Source organism: Rhinolophus ferrumequinum, chromosome 10 (genome assembly GCF_004115265.2).
Source record: "Rhinolophus ferrumequinum isolate MPI-CBG mRhiFer1 chromosome 10, mRhiFer1_v1.p, whole genome shotgun sequence".
Lineage (NCBI taxonomy): Eukaryota > Metazoa > Chordata > Mammalia > Chiroptera > Rhinolophidae > Rhinolophus > Rhinolophus ferrumequinum.
In genome coordinates, this window is record NC_046293.1 from 11,969,557 (window position 1) to 11,990,527 (window position 20,971).

Sequence of the window (20,971 nt, forward strand, 5' to 3'; positions counted from 1 at the left end):
CACAGGATAAAAATTTGCTTTTGGTTTTCAGATGCAATAGATAAGAGATTATTTAACTCCAGTCACTGAAAGTCGCTGGTTTCTGAGTGTTGAGCCAAAATTTTAGAAATCTGAGGATGTCAGATTTATTTCTTTACATTACCACCTGTGCTCCATGAATTCCTCACGCTCTTGTAAATACAAAATATGACATGTTCATACAATAATTATTAAAAAAAATTTTGAGGCCCTTTTCTTTTCCATACTTTAAGCTTTAAGCTTTTCAGCCTATTTTTCCTCCCTCACTACTAACTGACAGGATTTTATTGCTTAGCTTGAAGCTGCAGACCCTTCTAACCTCTGATGAAAGAAATCTCATGCACACACAAAAAAAGATAAATGTTCACTCTAACTTCAGCTGTAGAAAATCAGATATAATTTTGCGTTAATGGTGCTGTGCATGCAAATATATTTTCTTAACAAAGGAGTCTTTAAAACACTGACTTCTGATGGTTTCAGCTGCCTGGGTAAGTTACTTTTCACCTCTGAAGAAGCTGCGATTGTCTTTGTTATTTTAAGCATGTGCTGCTTAATGTATTAATAATATATACAGTGGTTGTCCTCACTTTATAAAGGCTAAAAATACTTGAACAGTATCTTTGATAAACCAGAAGACTTGTATTGGCATGCCCCTCTTTACCCTACAAGAAGTTTAAAACAAACAAACAAACAAATGAAACTTCTGACTCTTGTTCTTACTTAAACAAAGCACCTCAGGCTACTTCAATAACAGCCTGTTATTCACTGTTCTGTGGCAGTGAACACTCTCTGTGCCGTCAATGGGCACTGCACTGATCCCGTGTATTGCTTTAGTTAACTGTATATTGTGATTTATAACAAGAGATATATATTTGGTCTTTGTCCTTGTTTCTGGCACAGAGATCCAAATACCCCTGGAATTTCCTAAGTGACGACAGCCATAAAGGGGTCTTTTTTTATGTCAGTGAGGTGACTTTTGGACCTCACACCTAAGGATGGGGGCTGATTGCCAGGAGAACCAACCCTGTGATTAGGGGTAGGAACTTTCAGTCCCTCCTTGAGCTCCAGGGAGGAGAGAGGAGCTGAAGGGTGAATCACTTGCTAAAGGCCAGTGATTGAATCCACTATGCCTAAGTAATGAAGCCTCCATAAATTTCCCAAGGATGGGGTTCAGAGGGCTTTCTGGGTGGTGAACACATGGAGGTGCTGGGAGAGGGGCCCCCCTGGAGAGGGCGTGGAAGCTTTGCACCCTTTCCCCACCCCTGGCCCAGTGCATCTCCTCCATATGGCTGTTCCTGAGTTATATCCTCTTATAATAAGCTGGTCATCCAGGAAGTAAACTAGTTTCCTGAGTTCTGTGAGCCAGTCTAGCAAATTAAACCCAAGGAAGGAGGGAGTTATGAGGACCTCTCATTTATAGCCAGTTGGTCAGAAGTACAGGCAACCATCTGGGCTTTTGACTGGCATCTGAAGTGTGGCGTGTTGGGGGAATAGCAGTTTTGTAGGACTGCACCCTTAACGTGGAATCTGATGCTAGCTCTGGTTGGATAGTGTCAGAATTGAGCTGAATGGGCACCCAGCTGGTGTTGGAGACATGCTTGGTGGTGTGGGGGAAAGGCCCTCCCCCCGCCTACCCCCACATGTTGGAACTGGGTTCAGGAACATAAAAGACTACCTACCATACACCTTAATCTGCCAAATTCTCATAGCCCTAATTAATCCAGAAACAATTATGGATGATTCCCTTTTCCCTACTGGTTTACTATTGCCCACAACCTACTTGCTAGCACTAATTTCTTGCCAATGAGTGTTGCAAACATCAGATAGAAAATTATTTTATTGGAAGGTACTGCTTAGCTCACAGAGTTTATGAACAGGATGGAGAAGCAGGCTCAGAAGGGAAGCTAAGAAAGCAAAACCATAATTAAGGCGGTACCTCAGAAAGAGTCGAGTTAGGATGCCACTATGGGTACTGTCATCCCTGGAAAACCACTGCTGCCACCACGGATTTTCAATTCTAACAGGACAACCAGGAGCAATCTCCAGCTGACCTAGATGTCTGCTTTGTTCTCTCAGATGTCAAAGTCCTTGATGGAGACATTTGATTGGCTCAGTCTAGGTCACATGCTCATGCCTTAGCTGCCAGAGAGAACAGAGAGGGCATTTCTGCCCTGTAATAGATATTTGGACATTTGTCACGTTTTCTGGCTGTGCGGTACCCCTTCTGATCACCTCGTAATCTCTGGGTAATCCAACCCCTCCACCATGGGCCCCACCTTCCCAAGACAGAAATCTGAAAAATCATTTTTCCAGGTTCCCTTGCAGCCTTGGCCCAGACATGTGGCCTCGGTTCCACCCATCAGCAGAGGACAACATGAGAAATAGGCTCTATGCGGAGCATCCATTTTGTGGGGTCACTGGTTGCAAGGTCAAGTTCCCCATGCAGAAGCAGCATTCAGACCAGTTCCTCAGAGGGCACAGGCTCTAGTATCTAGTGCTCAATGGCAGCACTGCAGTTTCCTCATCGGGACAGCTCCCCAGCATGGCGTTGGGCATTTTTCTTAATCTCTTGAGCCCATTTCTACAGCCCTCCCAGTGATCTGTAAATCATCCCTCTTCTGCTTAGTCATCCAGAATCACTCTGTCTTCATCACAGTCGAGATCCCTAGCTGATAATGTATCCATCTTCCACTTGCACATCAGAAGTTGGGACCCTTCCTCCTACCGACACCAAAATAATGGGGATTTCCCCCAACAGGGAGTGGTACCCTTACCTTGGGAAACAACTAAAAAGGATGCATTGATACTACAAAGGTATTCTCACATATGTTATCTCCAAGTCTCACAATAATCCCTACATTTGCTATTACTATCCTCATTTTAGAAATGAAATAAATGAAGGCTCAGAGAGATAAAGCCACCTGTATGAAGTCACACAAACAGGTCCATGGCTGGGCTGCACCTAAACCCATCAAGTCCCCATTCTCCGCTAGCGTTCTAAGTCAGATCTAAGTCCCAACTCTGTGCTATTTTCCACCAGGACACAACTTTTCCTTCACAGAAAGTGAAAACACAGCACTACCCAAAGCACGAAAGCCAACATCAAAAATAAGCCCTCTTCTCTAGGGAAAGTGTGTTACCCCTTATAGTGAATTTTGAAAACTATTTTTAAAGGGGGCCATTCTATAGAAAGATCCCATATGCAGGTGACAGGGTCCTCCCCAAGAATTTTGCAGGAGCACAGAGGGGATTTGCTTGGCTTGTTCTTGAGGCAGCACAACATGATATGTAAGAACACAGGACCAAAAGCCATGCACACCTGACTTTGAACTCTGCCCTACCCCTTGAACTGGGACTTCCTGGGCATGTCCTTTAGGCTCTCTGAGCTTCGTCGTAATCATCTGCGTCATGAGGATAAGAAGAGAACCATCCCCTCTGTCATGAAGGTTGAAAGATAAAATGCAGCTAAAGCACATAGGAAGTACAGTGTCTGACATACATGAAATGTTCCACAAAGGGTGGCTAGTGTTGTCCTTGGGTGACCTTTGATAAAAGGCACAGGTGTTCCACAGAGGAGCACAGCAGTGAAGGATTCTGAGGAAGATTGCAGTGACATGGTCGAAGCCTCCTGTTGGTCCAACCTGCTCCTGAATTTCTACCAGAGTGAATCAAGGCTAAGTTTTGTTTATTTTTTCCCCCAGGGATATAATAACATCACCCTCCCTAATTCACAGAGTCATTAAGTGGACAAAATAAGATAATGCATGTACAGAAAAAGCATTGGGGAAAAAAGTTAAGTGCTATAAAGTTGCAAAGTATTGTCCTGGCGCCTGTTATTGTTTTGGAAAGCTTTTACCCCAGTAAATCATAAGACTTGCCCTTGAAAGACCTTCAAGTAAGCAAGATCTAAATATGTGATCAAAAAATAAAAATAAAAAAGAGTTTGACTTAATTTAGTCTGGCAAAAGGAAAGCTGAACAGAGTGATTTAATTATTTTTTGTAACTTGAATATTGTCTCCACAGGGAGGGTTGTGACCAAATCATCTGGTTTCTACCAAGGTCTAAACAGTAGGAAATTAGTTTCAAGTGCAACTGGAAGAGATTAGGTTAACTCGAAGAAACACCTCCAGAGATTTTATTGGAAGGATTAAAGGTGTCATATGTAAGTGCTATTTGTATAACACTTAGGGCTTTCCAGAATGAAGAGCCCAGGTGGATGTTTTGGATCCATTGTAGGGCCAGTGGTTCATACAATAAGAATAACCTTTTATTCTAAAGAGTAGCTGGGGCATGAGTTCCTAAAAATGGAAACTCAGGGCCGAGCAACTTATTGGAGGCAGTGCCAGCAAAGCCCTAGTCACTGAAAGGCCATCCCTTTTCCACTGGAGGGAGAGGGAAGGGAATGGGAGGAGAGAGAACATCACAAACCAACTCAATGTAGAGTCAAGGAAACATTGACCCTGCTTCGAAGAGGGGGGTCCTAGAATGTGGTTTCAGAACAGGCTACATAAAAGGCTTGCGTAGGTCTTCAGCATGGATTAGAGAAACGCAGAGGTAAGGGGACTGGGAAGACCACTGTGAAGGATAAAGCTGGGTTTCTCCGCATCTCCTTAACAGTGGCAAAACTAGAAGACAAACAGAGTGATAGAATGTTGTTGGACAAAGTCCCAGAATTGTGCTGACTTGGATAAGCATTAATTCATGCTAAGTTCAAGGGACCACACTGCTACTCAGCAATCCATTTATTCATCTCTTGTTGATTCCCCTAAATACCCTCAACAGCTGTTCGTATCCTATTCTTCAAGACTCTCTCTTCTACTTATTAAGCTCCAGATACACTGGCCTCCTTTGATCCCTCAAACATGCTACATCCTCTTGCCTCATCAATTATTCCTATCTCAGATCTCAGCCTAAATGTCCGTTTCTCAGAAAGAGCATCCTGAGCTCTAATTTTGGTCCCTTTTCCATTATACTTCCTACTTTCCTTTGTACCATTTCCTTAATTAACAATTATGTGTGCATTTGTGTTTGTTTGCTTAATGTTGTCTTTCCAACTAGATGATTTCCTCCATGAGAGAAGGAACAGGTCTGTTCTACTCACTTTGGGCACAAGACTAGAAGAAGGGGCCCTCAAACAACCTGGCTGAACATATGCATATCGAAATAAAATCTAGTGTCTCCATTGGAGACATTTTCCACTAGCTTTCAGCATGTACTTTATCTATATTGGGCAGGAAAGAGTTAACTCAATACCCCATTAGCCTCCACGGGAGGGTAAATTCAAAGCAACAATTTGGTTGGGCTAATCCGGTGGCTTTGATTTGGCTAATCTGACCACTATATCTTCTTATGCTCCGTTGAAGTGGATGCTTGCTCCCAACAGAAGAAGCAGTACCTGAATTCCGCATTCTCATTCAACCACAGGCTGCTTCCATTGGGAAGTTGGAAATTTCCACTAAAATTACAGCAGCAAGCCAATCCTTCAGACAGTGACGCTCATAAGCAAAGGCCCCAGAACGAGCCAGGCACAAGAAAGTAATAAGCTGTATGCTCTCCCTCATGAACATGTAATAGCTGGCCGATCACACCTTGTTTTCACAACTTCTTACATCCCAGTAACATCACATCTTACAACAGGGCTTGTTGGTTGAGTTATTATTTCTACCAATTACATGGCTGCTGGTGGGGATGGAGAAGCTCACAGTCATGGGCCACCTTTATGGGGCCCACTGAAGCAGTGACAGCTTGAAATTCATAGATAGTCCCTTCAGCATCACTTCCACCACCTGCCTCTGCTTGAGAAACTCTAGGTCTCCACTAAGCAGAGTCTGAAAGGTGTAGTCTTCCCAGGTAATGTAGCAGTGGGAAGTACAGTGAGAGGAAGAACAGGGAATTGTAGTTTTGCACTCTCCTCTTGTTTAGAGTATCGGAGAGTCAGGTGGCAGGGAAAGAGAAGATATATTCTCAGCCCAGCAAGCAGCACATGACACAAGTCAGCCAGGGAGGGGAGCTTGGGCCAGGAGCTATCTGTACATATCAATCTCTGCCCAGCTATAGATCTGGAAAACAGTTCAGAACTACCACCCTGAGAACTGAGCTAAGGGAAATCCATTCGCAGCGTGTCGGTAAACGTGGGGTGTAGAGGCACGGGCTCTCATTTGAGATGAATGAAAAGGAAACCACCAGCAGATGAAGCCAACCAAAACAACTGCAGAGCCAGGGGAAGGGAAGCACGTCCTAAAGACATGAGAAAGAGGAATTCTCTCAAAATGATCGACCCTAGGGAATAAAGCAATACTTGAGAATCTGCTTGACATCTATAGAACTGGAGCTGCGTGGCCAAGATGTCAAGACAAAGAAAATGAAATCAAAGGAGGACAGGTGACATCAGTAAGAATTGTAAGGAAAACAAAAACATGTAAAATAAGTAGAAAAATTTAAATCTACAGTGAAGCAGTGAAGAGTAGAATGGAACATAAGGAAAGGTGTGGATCAGTGCTAGGTGCTAACTAGGTAGCCCCCTCAGAAGTGATTAGGGGTTAAGACAACGGGATGGTGAATGACAGCTATAGTGATGTCACATATAGACAGAGAGTACAGGGAGCTAGCCTGGCTCTTTACCCGCTCCCTCCCTAGCCGTCAGGCAAGGTTGTGAGCAGCCCCTGCAGCTCAGTGCTAGCAGCTCTGAGATGTACCTTCAACTTCTAAGTTTTTGTTAGAATTCCTTCATTTGTTCTAGTGCTCACATTTCACAGAGGCAATATGGCCTGGTGCTTAAGAGCACAGACTCTAGAAATGACTGTGTGGGGGGATCCAGACCTACTATTACTGACTGTGACTTTTGGTAAATTATCTGACTTTTTCTTATTTTTTATTATTGAGCTATACTTGACATATACTGTGTTTCCCTGAAAATAAGACCTAGCTGGACGATCAGCTCCAATTCGTCTTTTAGAGCAAAAATTAATATAAGACCTGATCTTATTTTACTATAAGACTGTCTTTATAATATAATATAATATAATACAATACAATACAATATAATATAATATAATACTGGGTCTTATATTAATTTTTGCTCCAAAAGACGCATTAGAGCTGATTGTCTGGCTAGGTCTTATTTTGGGGGAAACATGGTACCATTATGTTAATTTCAGATGTACACATAATGATTCGATGTTTGTATATATTGTGAAATGATAACCATAGCAAGTCTAGTTAACATCCATCACCTCACATAGTTACAGTATCTGACTTTTTTCTGTCCTAGTTATCTGTAAACTGGCATGATAATAATAGTAACTACCTCAGAGGGTTTAGTCTGACTACATGAGCTAATGCATGAAAGTGTTTTGAATAGTGCCTAATGGATCGCAAATCCATAGAAAAATCATTACTCAAGTTTTTTTTTTGTATTGTCTCTGGTTTCTTCCTTTCTACTCAAACCCGATTAATACTTCAGGATCGATACTTCAGAGGAGGCTTTCAAGTGAAGCTCTGGACTCATTTGGACAGGCCGTGGAGAAATCCTATCCTTCCCAGTCTGGGGCTGGTACCCCAGATCTGCACAGAAAGTTGGCAAACTAGAATTATAGATAGTTTTTTGAAGGAATTAGAATAAATAAGACAGAAGTAAAGCGTTAGTAAGAAATATGCTCAGGTTTACTTTGTGAAGCTCATTTGACTAGCATGTAGGAAGGGGGAAAGGTTTGAAGATAGCCACATGGGTTTTGCAAGATTCCAGGTGAGAGATACAAAGTTTTGAGCCAAGGCAGTAACAGTGTGGATGAAGCAGAGGGAATAGATTTGAAGGATGCACAGAGCCTGGAGACTGAGGAAAACCAGTAGATGAAGTCAATGAAAAGCTAAGAATGTAATCGGTCACCTTTTAACGTTTTTTTCCTTTATCCACTTGGCTCTCAGTAACTAAAAGAACAAGGATTTTATTAAAATCCTCAATGCTCAGCACAGTAACTGACACACAGTGGGGATTCAGATACGATTTGTCACATAAGTCTAGACCCAAATTAGTTTTCCAGTCTCTGATCCCTGAAATAAACGTGTCACCTTAACCAGTCACACCTTCTGTTTAACATCTTTGTTGTTTCTCAAAGCTTGAATCTCTTTCCTTTTACCTAACCACCAGACCTTCAAAGCCCAACAAGAACCGCCTGCTTTTAGAAATCTTTCAAAGCCAAGATGGACCACGGTCATCTCTCTGCCAGATTCATAGCACTGCTTATCCTTACTGCACCCTTTAAGAAGACTCAAAGACAACTCTTTGTATCTATCGAACGTTTGCAGTCATTTAACTCTTCAAAGTAAATGCTTTGCCTCCTGAATGGGATTTGGAGATTCTCAAGTGTAAGAACCACCTCCACATTTCATTCCTCCCACTCTCCCCAGTACACCCACCCCATAGGATGCATAGCACGGGAATTATGTGTGAATAGTAGCGACCCAGTTAACCATGGGCCACAGGATTCTACACAGTCAGCTTACATTTTTTAAATCTTTTTAAGTGAGCAGTTTTCCCTTTTTCAAAATAATGTTTAAGATGAGAAATTCCTGACTTTCTAGCAGGACTGGGTAAAACACTGTGAGAAACAGCCCTTCTCAGGCTTCCAGGCATCCCATAATCTCCTATTAGAGAGCAGAGACCAATTTGAGGCTTGCGTTTGGAAGTCTCACTTGGGACACAGTGACTTGCCCCCACCACACAGGGGTCATCAACCCAAATCCCCACATTCTGTGACCGCAGCACAATCAAGTCCAAACATACAGAAACAAAAGCCAAAGGTCCAGTTGCCCTTGGAGAAAGGAGCTGTTACAGGCAGTTCTCAAGCCGGGTTCTTTTGGAATGCAGATCTGCAAAGGTCAAAACAAAGGTTCTGGAGGCAGGCTCCATCTCCCATGATAGAAATCCTGGCAGAAACTATACGGCTGGGGTGAGGATGGTTAAATAAACAACCAAGGAGGCTGGGTCTCAGGATTTGACTCCAGACTCAGCAGGGGATTAGAATGATGAATGGATCCTCGGGCAAAGCAAAGTTGTAGTTGGGCAGACCAACCATCTGTGATGGGTATTGGGTGCAGTGTGGGAGCAGCAGGTTGATTCCCAGGGGGCCTCTAGGTATCTGTTCATACCAAGCAGAAAATAGCAAATGATTTCCAAACCGAATTTCACTCTCTGGGGGAGAGGGAGCTTTTTGTATCCTTCCAGGATCAGCTGTCATCGCATCCAGGAGAAGGGAGGATTAGAATTGCTGAGTCTGAGTGTTTATCCATATTGCTTAGGATGTTTTGAAGATGCATGTAAGAGAAACCCCAACTAAAACTTACACAATAGTTAGATTTACTGGCTTACATAAAGTAGTTCAGAGATAGGATACATTTCAGGGTTGGTCCTTTTTGGTGTTTCAATGGTGTTACCAAGTGTCCTAGAGTAGGCATTATTAGTTGATACCCAAGGACTGCCTCCTGTAATTCTTCTTTGTTAATAAAATCTAACAATGTTCCATCTCCAGAAGGTGAATTATGACTAGCCAAAGTCCATCCTAACAGGGAAATCTAGTAGTCCTTCTGCTTTGGATGTAGGTTTGAGAACATGATGTTTGGAGCTAGCACAGCCATTTTGTGACCATAAGACCACACATAAATCCAATGTGCAGAGGATGGCAGAGTGGCAGATTAGATAAAATGATCTTGGGTCCTTGACAAAACCATTGAGCTACTGCACCAAACTTGGCCTTGCCTACTTGAGATTTCTTGAGACTATTATGTGTGATTATTGTTTAAGGTCCTATTGCCTGGGTGTTCTGTACTTGGGGCTCAAAGCAATCCTGATACAGGTTAGGTTTTCAGACAGAAAAGTGCCGTGCTAGTCTCAGTGTCAGTCTTATCTTTTGGAGCAGCAAAATGGCTGCAGAAGTACTAATCTCTGTATCTATAGATCACATGGTCCAGAAGAGAACGAATACATTTAGTAGTCCAGCATTCCAAACAAGAGTCCTAAGAGTCACCTTGATTGAACCAGCCGAGGTTATCTACTCAGTCTTGCACCAATGATGGTAGTCAGGCATATGGAATGCACGGTTTAGCTTATGTTATTCAGGGTCTGCTTCTAGAACTGGAGGTAGGTCAAAATAAAATCTGGGTTCTTTTAGTAAATGCTATCAGTACCTTGCTCATATCCCCTAGACCCACCTTGGTGACCACTTCCATCTCTGATGGACAGTTGACACATACACTGAAGTGTTCTTCCCTTAAGCAACGGTTCCTCTCTGCGATGGGTATTCTCTGGTCAGAAGAACATGATGAAAGTGCTAGAATCTGACTAATTCCCAGGAGAAACCCTCGACAACTGAAGGGATCTGGTGGAGAAATAATCTTCTAGGTTTCCTGGCCATTAGTGGGACAATTCTGAGTTCTGTTCTACATCTGTCCTTTCCAACACAGCAGCCAGTAGCCACATGTGGCTTCTTAAATTTAAATCAATCAACATTAGATAAAATAAAAAAGTCAGTTGCTGCGTCACACGAACCTCATGTGAAGCACACCAATCACATGTGGTGAGTGACTACCATATGGGACCACGCAAACATAGTGAACATTTCCATCACACAAAGTTGTTTTGGACAATGCCATTCTACAGTCTCTCAGAGGGTCCTTATCAGCACCGAGTACCCACTGACCATTTAATAACTCACCAGGAGTAGGGAGGATTAGAATTGCTGAGTCTGAGTGTTTATCCATATTGCTTAGGATGTTTTGAGGATGCATGTAAGAGAAACCCCTTCCTCCCTTTCCTGCTTCATTTCCTCACCCTCTCACTGTACTTCCTGGAATTACTTCCCTAATAAGTTTCTTGCCCACCAACTCTCTGTCTCAGGGTATACTTTTTGGGGAATCCTACTAACACCATATTCTTTGGAACAGGAGTGGGAGAATAGGATGTTGTTGACTACCACCAAATGTCCTCTACATCCCTGCAATTCAGTGTAGTCAAAGGTCCAAGACAGGAACCTGTTCAAAAGCAGGATCTTGGTCCCCACCGCAGGCCTACTGAGTCAGTATCTGCATTTGAACAAGATTCCCAGGGGATCTGAAAGCACATCAGGTTTCAGATGTCCTGTTCTATGGGTCCCTTCCATAGAGACGGGGGAAAAAAGCAAGAAGTGATAAAATATACCCACATAACTATGACTGCCATTTAAACAGGGTCTCTCACTCAAGAGCTCCAAAAGGTATATGCACCCTCTTTATTTCAAGACTTTGATGCCTTTACCAATGTCTGAATTTTTTTTCTCTTTCATTTTTGTCTTGAGGCTTGTGGTCCACTAAGCTTGAGGTCCCCTTTTTCTTCATGGGTTCCGGGACCTCAGGAGAAAAGCTTGCTCTGCCCTTTACATTAACTTCATCAACACTGATTTTTTCCTTCCGGTCTCCAGAAGGCCTATGGGTCCCCAGGTAAGCATTTTATCATAAGGTGATCAGGGATCCATATACCTGACAGGTTGTTTTATTCTGACAGACTTTCATTGTCAGTGAGAGAATATACTCTTTCATAAAGACAAAGGGATTCTCCATTTAAAGCCAATTTTGTTCTAATTAGCTGGTTCTGAGGTTAGCAGTGGCAAGTCTTCTGAAAGTTAATAACGCTATTTTGAGAACACCTGTATCTTGCCTGCTTCATGAACATGATGATGGGAACATAAACTGTTTTTTATTCCACGAAGACTGTCCTCATTCCTCGTCTCATGTTTCAATTCTAGACTCACTTTGTTTTTAGTTAAATTCTGTTCTGATCACACTTCTAGTAGTGTTAATTTGGTGGCTTTTGCAATATTTTCTTTAATTCTTCAGCTATCCAGTGGCTTCTTCCCTGCTTAGCTCAGATGAAGGCATTTTGCTTTGCTCAGGAATGAATATCGTCTGCTTATTGGCCTGAATGACAGAGGAATGTTTCATGGCTGGCACTTGAATTTTCACTTGAAATATGTCTAGATAGGACATCTTTTGGAGACATTTCTTCAGCATGGGTTGAAGGATAATTAGGCTTCTGTATGTCTGTGTAGCCTGAGAGCTGCTTCATTCTTGATTCTCTTAAAGGACATCTTAACCTTATTTACAGGTAGGATGTGGGGAAGATAAAGATATGTAACTGCTAAGGATTTGGAAGCCCTGAAAATTTGATTGCTAGATATTAAAAGTCTACAAACAGTGTTGGTTAGTTTTATGTATGATCAGGCCTGATATTACTCAGGTGTTTTGAAAAACATACCATCACTTGTTAAAATATTGAAAACCTTCACACTGGCTGGTTAAGTGTCCCCTGCAGTGAGTTCCACTTCCCTCATCACAACTCCAGCCTCATCACCCCCACTTGCCACTACAATCCCCCCTCAAACCACCCTGCCCTCAAACCACCATTTCATCGGAACCCAGCACTAAAAAATTAATACCTGTCCTACCAGGTGTGCTAGTTCCCTGATGGCTGACTTGAATTCCCATAAGGGGGTTGGTTGGCAAATATTTTTCGTATCACCCCTGTGAGGATTCATCTTGTTACTTAGCACTTGAAGACCATTCAAAATATTCAAGAAACAGCCCTATAATCTTAGAAAGGGGCTCTATCTGCAATAATAAAAATAATTGGGTTGACTTTAAGATGGTAAGAGTAGCAGACCACCTTCATCTCTGAGTGCGAAATTCCTTTCTGTTGTGGTTTTTTGGAGGCGGGAGAAGACTTGGGAAACTAAGTTCCTGACTTATGAATTAAAATGGGACTCTGGTCTTTTTTAAAGCATAAAGCCCGACTAGCCTCCAGACTTTGCACCTTGATCTTAACTTTAGATCCCAGTTCCATCAGGTGCACAGAAAATGAGACTGGGAGAAGCCGAGGTCAGAGCACGTTTCCTTGCTCCCTCTTTGAGATGCCTTTAGGGCCCCCTAGTGGCCATTTTTAGACAGGTTTCTTAGGATTAGGTCTCCTTGACCCTGATTAAAGAGACCTTTCTGAATCTCCTGTGACAGGTACAATAACCCTGTGGAGATAAATAGGTAACAGTTGGTTTAGAGAGCTCCCTATTTTTTCAATTCTCAGTTCTTAGCAGAAGCAGTTCAGATTCTTCAGAAATAACGGATATATCACCTTACTTTATTCTGCATTCCTCATACAGTATTATGTCACAGTTGAAACTTAAGACATATCCTGGTTTGTGTCAAAGGACTCTAATTCATAGGCAAGTACAGCTTACCTATTGGTGGGACAAAAGAATTCTTTAAATGTGGGGCTTGGGTGGGTCTTGCCATATTAAATAACAAAAGGGTGCAGTTTAATTATTTCAGTCTGATAACATTCGTATTATTTAGAACATTAGATATACTACTGATTTTATAACACTGCAACATTGAATTGATAGAGCTAAGCTTTTACACATTTAAGGTGCTTATTAACGCATGCAAGTAATTTTTGTGAAATCCCCTAATAATGAAATAAATGTCTTCATGTACTTTACTGACCAGAATGAATAATGCCCCCCACCCCCCACACACCCCCCGCTGCCCCACCATGGTCATATTTTTCTTTCTAAAATCCAATCTGGAGAATGCTCTCCACTTGGGTAATTGCAATGGAGATATTTCTTTTCCACTTGCTTATCTTTTAGTTTCTGATGTTATTCCATTATTTCCCTTTGCTTGTAAATTTCAGGTCTTCCTTCCCTGCCTCAGTCACGATACCCTTATTAATATGCTAATATATTGTGCTAATGCATTTTGCACCACTGATGAAGTGAATCAAAGCAATGAATAAAAAGAAAGCCCAAATTCTTCCTTTAACTTTACCCGGTTCTGGGTGATGGTTGGAGTAGGGGAAGAGGAAGAGAATAGGAAGGAAGGACAGCCTGCCCGCAAAAAATGAAAACGATCCTCTTGTTTTCAGCGCGTTCTAGAGCAGGGCTGAACATCAGAGGAAGAACGAAGCAGCATTCCAGCTAAAAGGCTTGGCATTAAACTTTGACACTCTAATGGTCTCTAGGATATTAGATAATATTTTATCATATAATGTTCTTTTCGGACACTGTAATGGCATCAAAACGAGTTACGATCTCCAATCCTTGTAAACGTGCAGAGTGAAACTCATTACCGCAGAGATAAGACAGCAGGACCCTAGCTAGCTTCGCAGTTAACTTATACCAAAGCTCCAAAGGAAACGTGTTTTTTTTTTTTTTTTTACTTCTTCGCCGGGGACGCAGCTGTGAAAACCGCTACCTCCTTTTCGCATACTCCTAGGCTCGGTCTGCCACTGAGATTAGGTAAACAGCACTCCAGAGCTGCGGGACAGCCGGTGGAGGTGGTGGTGGTGGTGGTGGTGGTGGTGGTGGTGGTGGTGGTGGTGGTGGTGGTGGTGGTGGTGGAAGGAGGTGGGGGTCTTTGCTTAAAGAGCTGGAGGGAAGGGAGGGGTTGGGAGAAGGGTCCCAGCTGAGTCTAGATAAAGGCCAAGAGTCAGGCTACCTAGGTAGGAGCCAGGTCCGGAGCGGAGCAAGGGGCGGTACCTCCAAAGCCCTGGGGCTCGCAACCTGACCTCTGGGGAGTGGGGTCAGCGCTGCAGCCCAAGCGCGGCGTCCTTTTCTTACGCACCCCCTTCCCAACCCCACCATCGCACTTTATCTCTGCTTTTGCATCCTTCCCCTGCACCTTCCAAGAACTAGGGTGGGCTCATCTTGAGTCCAAGAGCTAAGAGAGAGGCGCGTGAAGGAGAGGCAGAGACCCTGCAGCCCACCGGGCTAGGAAGAGGTGGGGACCCGGGGGGGAAGGGGACCCCAGAAGCCCTGGGACCGAGCAGAGAAAAAACCCGGGAGCTGGATCGCGCGCCGGAGCTCCGGTCTCCCAGAGTTGTCCATCCGTCTGCGTCCTTTTTCTGTCCCTGCCGCTCTGCTTTTTCCTCCTCGGGGTTTTCTCTCCAGGCCTCCTCCACTGTCATACTCCCGCCCCCGTTGCCCACTCCTTCCGTGTCCTGAGAGGCCTCTCGGCGCCTCATCTCGTCTTCAGGACAGGGAGGCTGAAGTCCATTCAGAGGGATGTTAGGCACGGGCTCTTGTGCTGGGAGGGAAAGAGCAGGAATGAAATCTGAACGGAAAGGGGGAGGGCTGTGTGTGCATGGGGTATGTGTATGGGGTGAGGGGTGCAAAGAAGTGCAGTTTCCCCGAAAGAACAGGGAGCCTTGGACCGGAATCTTGCATAAAGAGCCCTAAACGATGCTGTCAAAGCCCTTCAACGTGGCTTCTCGCCGCCTCAGGGTGCCCATACTCTGCTCACCTTCCAGAGAAGCGGCGACCCGAGTAGGAGGTGGAAGCGGTAGAAAACTTCCCACTTCCTACGACGGCTGTTTTATACAAGGGGGAGTGTTCGGGCAGCACGGCCCTGCGAGCCTGCAAGCATCTCTACGGCCGCAGCTGCGGAGCCGCCCCGCTTCCCTTCCCCCTCTTTCCGCGAGGCTCGCCAAGCCCGAAGCGGCCGTGAGAGGCCGGGCTGGGGAAGAAGGGCGGGGAGCTCCCAGCTTGCACCCTTTCATCCTGACCCGGGCCGGGATCCCGGATCCGGGTGTTGCTTCCGCCTGCGTGCGAGCAGGCTGAAGAAGTCGGAGGGAGGAGTCTAGTTGGTGGGCGGAGCCTAGGCAGGGGTGGCCTCTCAGTTCTCGGGGCTGCGGCGCCAGCCATTGGCCGGCTGCGCCATCACGGGGTGGGGGTGGGCGCCCAGGCGGGCGCTGGCCCCGCCTCCGCTCGGAGCCCAGTTCGGGTTCGCGGTTCCCCCCAGCTGCACAGACATGACACAGACACACAGTCACTGCAGCTGCTGAGCGATCCCCGCGCTCTGGGCACGCGGCGGTGGGGCCAGCCCGGAGCCCGGAGCCCGGACCCCAGCGCTCGCCCGCCCGGCCCCCCCCGCCAGCCTCCGCGCGGCGGCCCCCGCCTGGCCCCGGCCGGGAGGCGGGGATCGCGCGCCGGCTCCGGCCAGCGGCGCCCGGCAGCCGGCGGCGGCTGCAGCAGCCGCCCAGCTCCGAGCGCCGGGCGCTCGGGGAAGCAGGCGCGTCTCGGAGGCGGCGGCGGCCGAGGCCGCCGAGCGCTCCCGGCGGCAGCGGGGCCGTCCTCCTCGGCTCCCCGCACCCACCGCGCTGAGCCCCGCCTCCGCTTCGGTGACCTTCCCGGGGCGCCTCCCCCGGCCCCGCGCCCCCAGTCCCGAGCCCCAGGCCGGGGCGAGGCCCTTTCTAGCGCCTCCTTCCCGCGGAGCCGCGGGCGGGCAGCGCAGGCCCTGGGGGAGGTGGCGCCGCGGCTGGCTGCAGCCCCCCCGCCCCCCCGCCGGCCGCCGCACTCGGCGCCCGGCCCGACTGCTTTTGCCCCGCTGCCGCGCGGGAGCCCGGACTCCTGAAGCTGGGGGCGCGGCCGCGCTCGCCTCGCCGGGCCAGGAGCGGACAGGCCCTGCCCTGAAGGGGTGAAGCGGCGGGTAGCGCGGGAGGTGGAGCTGGCCCCGGTGGCTGCCCGGCGTCTCAACCGAACGCCCCCTCCCCGCACGCAGTCCCAGGAGGACCCAGGCCACTGCCCATGAGGGGCACCCCCGGCTCGGAAGAGTCCCGGAGGCAGGGAGCAGCTCCAGGCAGCGGCGCCGGCGGCAAAGGAAGAAGAGAGAGCGGTCAGCTTGGGCGGCTCGGACCCTTCCCGCAGCGTTTGAAGCCTGGGATCGCCCCGAAGTGTATGCTTGGCACAGCTGTTCTTCCTGCTGGGACCCCTACTCGGACCCTCTGCACCTCCTAGGCGCCGCCCCCGTGCCACCCAGCTCTTCCATGGTCTTTCTCTTCCTGGCAGCAGTCACGGCAAAGGTAAGAGCCCGGGGGTGCCAGAGAGCCACCGCAGGGGCGCCCTGGTTAGCGGCGCTGGACAAGTTCTCCGAACCTGTAGCTGGTACCCACTGTACTCAGGATTCTGACAGAAAGGGAGAGAGTGTGGGCACACCTGCTGCCTGGGCCGGGAGCCCTGGAGAGGCTGGAGGTGGAAGTCCTCGAAACTCTTGTCCCCGGGACCCGTCCCAGAGCTTGCCCCGCTCCTAGGCACACAGCCTGCTAACTGGGAGCATGCAAAGAGGAGTTTCTCGTTAGCACCTGGAGGTGATGTGCCCGCACCCCCAAACCGCTCCCCACTTCTGCTTTCCCGCACCTGTGCTTTGGAGGAACATGTTGTGTTTGGAACGGTCCATCCCTCTTGGGCGATCCCCACCTGCCTTTCCTGGCGTCATGCTGTGAAGAACTTTTTTTCTTTGCTCCTTGTTGCAGAGTGGAGCCGGATTTGGGGTGTGCAGCCATAGCCTGCGAGTCCCTCTGTAGGACAGAGAGGTTGGGTGGCAGCGATATCTGTAGAGAGGAAACCCAAGCAGAGTCACTTCTATGAGACAAAACTGCTTGTAATGAGTGATGGATCAATACCTAGCGACCCAGACATTCTTGTGAATGTCACTGTTTCTGAAGTGGAGTGAGTGACTCCAAACTTTGTGCCTCCTTAGGTTATTTTGTACATTGTCTTACTACCTTCTTTAAATTTTCTTTTAAGGAACCTCAGTTCTGCAAAGCCTGCTGGTTCCTGTTTGAAATTTATTAAACCTATGAGCTTCCTCTGGAACAATCTGATTTTAAATGGGTCACTTCGGAGGGAACAGATTGTCTCTCCGACATTGAATCCTTCCCCCTGGGTGACCCTGTTTAATGGGGATGGATGTTTTTCGTCCCTGAGCTGATATACCTCGGTTGAGCAGATTTCTGCTGAATTCCGAATCCGCGAATTTTGTCACTCAGTCCATTAAAATAATCTCTTGAGGGAGCAAAATAGCAGCTTACATTTTCTGTGAATGTCACAGGAAGTTTTACAGGGTCTTATGTAAGTGCCCCAGGAGAGACCTCAGGCTCCTGTTTCTTTCCTGGGGGACTGCGGGAGGGGGGTAGGTGGGGCCTTCGTCTCACCTAAATACAGATGCTATCCCTCTGACACAGGTGGAACCCAGCGTACTTATTCACTTGTGGAAACAGTCACCTCAGGTGGATTTTCCTCCTCAGCTGTCCCGTCTTCCCACCTCAGGAGTCAGCTTTGATAGACTTAAGATAAGGGAAGGTTCTAAATGAGGAAAGGGATGGAGTGCTGGTTTCTTTTCTCATCTCGCACAAATGGGTGACATGAATGAATTACTCTCAGGCATGCTGAGTCCTCACCGGGGATAAAAAAAAAAAAACCACCTCAGGGCTTTAAGGTTTCCCATATCTCTTAGTGTACCTTTATTTCTCAAGAGTACTTCACTTTAGTGAAAATTGCTTGAGGAGAACACACATTTATCCAGCCTGGCCCTGTTAATTCCATCCCGGGAAGAAAACTCACTGGGACAGAGAGGCAAAAGTCATCAAGATTTAGATCTTAGTGGATTTTCAAGAGTGGTGGGGGAAAGGAAATAAATCTCCTTAGTAGGATGGAGAGATTTTTAAAGAAAAGATCCATCACTGTGGAGTGGGCTGAAGTCACTAACAAGCTTGGGCCCTCTTCACTTAATGTAGGTTAACTTTTCGGTGTGAGAAAATGCAGATTCCTTTGCCTTTTAAACCTTACCTAAAAGGGCCTTGGACATGAAATGAAAGGTTTTCATCTCACCGTAGGTCCCGGAAGTGCCTCCATCTCTCTGGAGGGAGGCGAAGGTTTGGTCTGGGTTCCTGAGCTGTGTTTTACATTGGATGCTGAATGCAGGAATGTCTCCGTCAGCCACCTACAGTGGCAGGACACTAGGGGGGACTAGTTTTCTATTCCACTACTGATGAAGGAAACGCAAGGACTGACCTATGTTACAAAAACTGTGGTTTATTTCTTAGGGCTCATGGACCTAACTTTTTGGTACCCAGTGCGTTTGTGCCCTAATGAGTGGATTCCCCATGCGTAGGGGGAGGCCATGCGCCTACTCACGTCTAAAGCCTCATTTGAACAACTCAGAACAGGTTAACTGCAAAGTGTTCCATGGGACTCGGAAAAACGCAGTTGTAATCTCCAACTATATGAGGGCTATCCATTTTTGGGAGACAGACCCTCCTGCAGACTCCATCCTTTGGGCAATTAGATCATGCTAACTTGAAGTTCCTTAAGGATTTGTAATCAAAACTCCCCTTTTTGGTTTCTGGAAAGCACACCCTCAGCAGTCTTCATAAAATCCTGCTTCCTCTGTTTTAGATGGAGTCTAGAATTGACTCCATTAAACTTAAAATTTCTCACCATCATTCTCTTAAATGTACATACCTTGTATTTCCAGTCGTCGCTTGAACAACACAGGTTTGAACTACATGGGTCCCCTTCTACACCCTTTTTTTTTTTTTTTTATCAACAAACACAGGCAGCGCTTCCTGGCCGCAGGTTTCGCGTCTGGGGATTCACCAAACCCCGGCCGGATGGGAAACAGTCTTTTCACATTCCCAGTCGTGGATTCCGAACCGAGGATCAAAAATACTATTTTTAATCCACGGTGGGTTGAATCTGCAGACGCGAACTGCAGACTGTAGAGTCAGAAGTTATAAGATGAGTTTTGACTGCGTGGGCATGGGTGCCCCGAAACCCAGTGTTGTTTTCAAGGGTCAACTGTGTACAGATGTAACTTAACATTTGATAATGTAGTTGCACTTTCAGATGCTCTCTGCACTTTTAACAGTAGTAAATCACTAATGTCCAGGTTTACATTTTTCACAGTATTAAATCATTAGTGTCTGGGTTTCTTCCAGCCGAATTGGAAGATAATTCTATTTTGCCGAAGAACAAAGCCTCGGCTTACCCAGGCTCACCTTATCCACAGCGGCCAACTCTTATCAAAGCTGACTCCAGAGGTGGGCAGACAGGACAGGTGAGAGGTAGAGTCCAAGAAGAGACGACTCAGTTGAGAATACTGGCACGAAAAAGGGGCAAATGTTGCCAAGATTTAGGTCTTGCTGGATTCTAAAGGACCCAACTCGGCATGCGGAATTAGACTCACTATATGAACCTGCGATCCTGCATGAGTTATTATATTTCCCTGAACTCTGGGATCTGGTGGATTGTGTTTGTGATGCTTTACCCATATGTATAGTGCCTGTTTAGGTAGTTTGAGGGGAGCTATTGTTGTGGTCTAGGGAAAATGGTCAGCATAAAGCTTTATTTCTGCTATTAAGGCTTTATAGATTGATTCTCATAGGCGCAGTCTAGCCAAGGGGCAAGAGATTGTAACAGGAAAACACTATTAAATTTGCCATTGAGCATCAACTCGTGGAAACTGGTCCTGGAGAAGATATATACCGTGGTCCTAAGGCATAAATGAAGTCTTGCGAATTTCAGGGAAGCCGGATGGCAGAGGTTGAGTAAGAAGTTGAGGCAGGATACTGGCCTTCCTTAGGGCCTGACAGCTCCAGGCACGCTGCCACGGACACACCTGTGCGATACTGCCACCCCACAGGGTCCGCTAGTGTGGAGGAGGCGTTGCTGCCCCACTCTGGAGCATTTTGACACAGGGCGGTACTCAGTGCCCCTCTGACCACACTGGCACTTGGACAGTAGTAGGCAGCAGCCAGTAAAGTTAAGGCTTAATTAAATGTGTGTTAGAAGGCTTTTCTTTTTTTAACTTAGCAGATAATAATTGAACACCTATTCTGTAGCAGAGAGCACGTTCCCTGGGGAGGCCGCAGAGCTTCCACGTTTAGTTTATAGTCCTTTTGGGGGAGGCAGACATTGAACCATTTCTACAAGCTGAGTACTATTGTACAAATTTGTTCAAAGGATGAGTTTGAGATTGCCAGGATAGTAGAAAGGAGAGGAAACCTAGGCGGGAAGAGCCCCATGGAAACCTTAAAGTATGCAGTGTGAATGGAGAACAGTCAGTAGTTAGTGTGGCTGGAAGATGGGCTGTTCA

The 20,971-nt window shown here is 46.4% G+C and overlaps 1 protein-coding gene across 2 annotated transcripts in view; it reads left to right on the forward strand.

The window, feature by feature from the left end:
• The first annotated feature begins 16,421 nt into the window (after nucleotides 1-16,421).
• Nucleotides 16,422-20,971, forward strand: part of LARGE1 (LARGE xylosyl- and glucuronyltransferase 1) — a 494,394-nt gene continuing 489,844 nt past the window's right edge. Inside the window, exon 1 of one of the 2 annotated variants that reach the window (XM_033117375.1) lies at nucleotides 16,422-16,898. The gene's annotated coding sequence lies outside the window, so the exon portion shown is untranslated. The remainder of the gene's footprint in view (nucleotides 16,899-20,971) is intronic. The other variant, XM_033117374.1, reaches the window with a different exon arrangement.